Source organism: Harpia harpyja, chromosome 11 (genome assembly GCF_026419915.1).
Source record: "Harpia harpyja isolate bHarHar1 chromosome 11, bHarHar1 primary haplotype, whole genome shotgun sequence".
Classification (NCBI taxonomy): domain Eukaryota; kingdom Metazoa; phylum Chordata; class Aves; order Accipitriformes; family Accipitridae; genus Harpia; species Harpia harpyja.
In genome coordinates, this window is record NC_068950.1 from 46,423,321 (window position 1) to 46,427,991 (window position 4,671).

General features: G+C 57.8%; 1 long non-coding RNA gene across 3 annotated transcripts; it reads left to right on the forward strand.

Moving 5' to 3' along the window:
• The first annotated feature begins 698 nt into the window (after nucleotides 1-698).
• Nucleotides 699-3,687, forward strand: LOC128147945 (uncharacterized). Of its 3 annotated transcripts, none has more exons than XR_008237142.1 (4): nucleotides 699-864; nucleotides 1,572-1,842; nucleotides 2,020-2,125; nucleotides 3,238-3,687. It is a non-coding gene; the product is annotated as an uncharacterized LOC128147945 (long non-coding RNA). The 3 variants fall into 3 exon arrangements; XR_008237141.1 differs by lacking the exon at nucleotides 699-864 and adding an exon at nucleotides 1,007-1,089; XR_008237140.1 differs by lacking the exon at nucleotides 699-864 and adding an exon at nucleotides 1,326-1,458.
• Nucleotides 3,688-4,671: the final 984 nt, after the last annotated feature.

The window sequence follows — 4,671 nt, forward strand, 5'->3', positions numbered from 1 at the left end:
CTCGTCAAGAGTCATCTTACTTTGACATCTTTCATTCCATAAACGAAGCGCCTGCTTCTGAACTTCCTATGGGTGTTGTGGAGTTTTATTCCGGCTTTCGGTACCACAGCTGCGGGCCGGGGCTGGAGGAGCCCCAGGTGCGGGCAGTGAGGCTGATGGCGACGGCCCCTCCCTGGAAAGGGGGGGCTGCCGGGGGAGGGGCCGCGGCGGGGCCGGTGGGAGCCCAGGCAGGAGCGGAGCGGAGCAGAGCAGAGCGGTGGCCGGGCTGCGGCTGCCCCTCGGGAGAAGATGAGCGGGGCCGGGCGCCCCTCGGACCGCGAACGTCCCAGGCGGGGGTGGCCCGGGGGAGGTGGGGGCCGCCTGTGCCGAGGCCGGGGGGGGGGCGGGGCCGGGGCCCTGGGGGCTCGCGGGGGGCCGGGAGCACGTGGGCCGGGGGGGGCCCGGGCCCCGTGGCGGGGCTTGCGCAATCGCCCGGCGGGTCCCGGGGAAAGCCCCGAGGAGGACGGCGGGGTCCGTGCCGGACGCGCGGAGCGGCAGCGGGGCGGGGCCGCGCCGTGCCGGAGCGGCGGCGGCGGGCGCTGCCCCGAGCCGGGCGGGGGGTGCCGCGCCGTGCCGGAGCCGGCGGCGGGAGCGCGCCGGAGCTGCCCGGAGCGGCGCTGGGTGCCCGGCGGGGATTGCAGCTGTGCCGGCGTGGGGGTAGGCGGAAACGGAAGCGGCGTCCCCTCGGGGTCAGGCAGCAGGGCAGGCTGCCTCCCGGGGCATGCCGGGAGCTGTAGTTTTCGCGGACTCGGCGGCCGGGCAGCTCCGTGGCTCTCGGGCGCGGCGTAGTCCTCGCTGCCGCCGCGGCCCCCGGAGTCCGACCAGGTCAGACACAGGAGCGTTCCCGGTTTCGCGTGGTTTTCCGCGGGCTTCCCGCTGCGCCCGCTCCCCGACCAGCCCTCCCGGGCGCATGCGCCGTTCTGCGCGTGGGGCAGCCCGGCGTTCGCGCGCCGGCTGCGGCCGCTCCGGCGCATGCGCGGTTCCCGGGAGCAGCGTGGCGGCGCGCAGGGCGCGGGTCTCGGCGGCAGCGGGCGAGCGCCGGGACTGCGGGTGAGACGAGCGATCCCTTTCAGCGGGGGCGGGGGTAGGGGGTGCCTCCTGCCCGCTGGCGGGATGGGAAGCTGCGAAGCTGCCGCCGCGGCAGGCTGCCGGTCCGCCGGAGGCGAGCCGGGCCAGGGCAGCGCCGGGGAGTTCCCCGAGAGCCGGTAGAAGGGAAGAGGGGACGGAGGCGGGCACCCCCAGGCGCGGCCAGCGGGCGCCTGCCCGAGTCGCCAGAGCTACCCCGGCCCCGCTCGGCCCGTGCGGCTGCCCCCAGCTCCAGCCCCTCCCCTGAAGCCTGCGCTGTAGCCGCAGGCAGCCCCCGAGCCCTGTCGTGAGGGCAGCAAGCTGGCCCTGCGGTGGTCTCGAGTCTCCCTTAACGTGGGTGCCGTTAGCAGCGGCGCGGGGAATGAGCGGTGTCTGCGGAAGGAGGGGCTCCGGCCAGGGTCGAGCTGCGGTAATAACGGTCACTGCTGCCTCTTTCCTTCTCCCAGAGGCCACGCTGTGGGTGCGGTTGTCCGTTCGTCCCCTGGGGATGCCGTTGACTGCAGCAGCCTCAGGCTTGCGTGGGCTGTCTCTGCCTGGCCTCCCTCTCCTTGCGGCGCGGGAGCACAGAGGGACATGCGGAGCGCTTACTGGCTGTGGACAGGAGCTGCTGAAGCTGACGTTGAAGCTGGAGAGGCCACAGAATGGTAAAGCTGCTGAAGAATAAAATAAAGAGGATCCAGCCACCAGCTGCAGACAGGAGATAGCCTGCCTCTCCAGGTTAGGATGGATCCTTCCTAGTGTAGTCCTCAGCAGGTCCGATCACCAGTGTGCACGGCAGGGTCTGTATGCATAACCAAAACCACAGTACAGCCATGTAGTGTGTGTGCATGTGAGGCTGTGTTTCTAGGAAGCCTCATATTGTAAGAGCTGGAAGACACCAATCTATTCTCTTAGGTGGATGACAGTCAAGTGAGTGCAGCTACAGAGGAGGAAGGGAGAGGGAGAGAGAGACAGACATGTCTGAACTGTCAAATTCTCCCAGCAGCTCCAACAGCGGGAGGTACAGTGAGTCCTGGACCCCTGGGGCTGTGTCACCCCTCTTCTGCATCCCAGTCCCTCCCTGCCCCCACCTTCTCTTTCTCTCAGTGCTTTAATTTTTTTGTTTTCTTTTTTTTTCTGTACCTCTCCCTTTCTTGTTCTCTAAGTCCCCCTCTTTCTCTGTTGTTCTGCCTCTCTGTTTTCTTTTTCTCTCTGCACTTCTGACCTGTCCCATCCTTCTTTTTTTTATCCTCTGTCTCTGCCTTGCAGCCCATCACTACTTTGTCTTTCTCCATCTATCCGTCTGTCTTCTTATCCCAATCTTGTTAATTCCTCCCTGTCTGCCCTTTAGCCCTTCACAATTCCCACCGCTCTCACCTGTCTGATGCTGTGTCTCTATTTTTAAACTCCTTTCTCTGCCCTGTATTCTGGATACACTTTTACTTTCTTAGATTCTCTTGTTCCAGGTCCCTGTCCCTATGTTTTAACTTCTTCCCTCACTGTCCCATAGCCCATTTTTGTCTTTATTATTCTCTCTCTGTCTGGTTCCCTGTCCCTATTCTTTATTTCCCCTCTCTCTTCCCTTTAGATCATCAGTGTTTTTGATATTTCTCAGTCTCTCTCATCTACCTCACTGTCCCGTTTTTTAATTCTTCCTTTTGCCCTGTGGCTCATCACTAATATTTGTTTTTATCCATCTCTCTGTCTGGTACCCTCTCCTTTTTTATTAGTTCCTCCTCTCTGTCCTGTAGCCCATTGCTATTTCCCCACCCTGTCTCTCTCTGTCTCCCTTTCCTTACTTTTCAATCCCCCCTCTCTGCCCTGTAGCCGATCACTGTTGTAGTGAGTTTGTGTGGCAAGCTGGGGCAGGGGAGTGGATAGGGGCTGCAGGGGTGGGTTCTGTGAGAAGACACCAGGACTTGCCCCCATGTTGGGCACAGCCAGTTCCAGCTCCAAGATAGAGCTGCTACTGGTCAAAGCTGAGCCAACCAGCAACGCTGGTAGCACCTCTGTGATATTTAAGAAGGGCTAAAAAAAAGCGGTGCAGAAGCTGTCAGTCCTGCAGACACCAAGGTCAGTGAAGAAGAAAAAGGAGGTGGTGATCCAGGTCCTAAAGCAGAGATTCCCCTGCAGCCTGCAGTGAAGACCATGGTGACACAGGCTGTCCCCCTGCAGCCCACGGAGGTCCATGGCGGAGCAGATATGCACCCTGCAGCCGATGGAGGACCCCTCGCCAGAGCAGGCGGATTCACCCGAAGGAGGCTGTGACGCTGTGGAGAGGAGCCCACACTGGAGCAGGTTTTCTGGCAGGACCTGCGGCCCCATGGGAGTGACACCACACTGGAACAGAAGAAGAGCACAAAGAAGGAAGGAGCAGCAGAGACAACTTGTGATGAACTGACTGCAACCCCCCGCTCCTTCTCCCCCTGTGCTGCTCGGTAGGAGGAGATAGAGAAGTCAGGAGTGAAGATGAGCCCAGGAAAAAAAGAGAGGGGTGGGGGGAAGGTGTTTTTCAGATTTGTTCGTATTTCTCATTATTGTACTCTGATTTTGACTGACAATAAATTAATTTCCCCAAGTCGAGTCTGTTTTGCCTGTGACAGTAATTGGTGAGTGATTGCTCTGTCCTTATCTTGACCCACAAGCTTTTTTGTTGTATTTTCTACCCTCCGGTCTTGTTGAGGAGGGGGAATGGTAGAGTGTCTTGGTGGACGCTCGTCAGCCAGCCAAGGTCAACCCACCACAGTTTCCTTCTCTCAGGCTCCCTGTCCCTATTTTTAAAATCTGGCCTATGTTTCTTGTATGTCGTCACTTTTGAAACTTTCTACCTCTCCATCCTTATTTAAATTCTTGCATGTTTCTTAAACCCAGTTGCTTTTTAAATTTTCTTGCTACTTTTCCTTCTCTTTGTCTCCCTGACCTTATTTTAATTTCTCACCTGTGTTTCTTGTACCCTGTTGCTTTTCAAATTTTGTTCTTATGTCTCCCTCTATGCAGCTCCATGTACCTACTTTTTGATTCTTGTACCCTGTTGCTTTCAAAATTTTCTGTTTCCTTCTATCCATCTCCCTGTCTCTAGTTCCTAACTCTTCCCTCTCTGTCCTGTACCCTGTCACTTCTTAGATTTTCTTTCTACATCTCCCTCTATCTCCCTGTGCCTATTTGTTAGTTCTTGCCTATGTTTCTCGTATGCTGTTGCTTTTTGAAAATTTTCTCTCTACCTGGCTCCCTGTTTCTGTTTTCTAGTTCTTGCTGTTTCTTCTCCCGTATCACTTGAGAATGTTTCCCTGTGCCTTGTCCTGTCTTTATCTTGTTGTCCTGCCAGTCCCTTCACCTTCTCTCCCCCACTTCCTATTATTTATTCCTCCATCTCCATCCCTGTTGTTTTGCTCAGTCTCTCTGCGCTTCTCTCTCTACACTGTTTTCCTGCTTCTTGTCCCTCTCTTGTTCCCAGCATCCCATTTTCTGGCTCCCTGTCTTGCACCTCTGTGTCCCTCTGTCCTTCCTCCTGCTTTACTCTTCCCTTTTATCACCCCATCCTGCTGCCTTTGGGCACTGAGCCTTGTA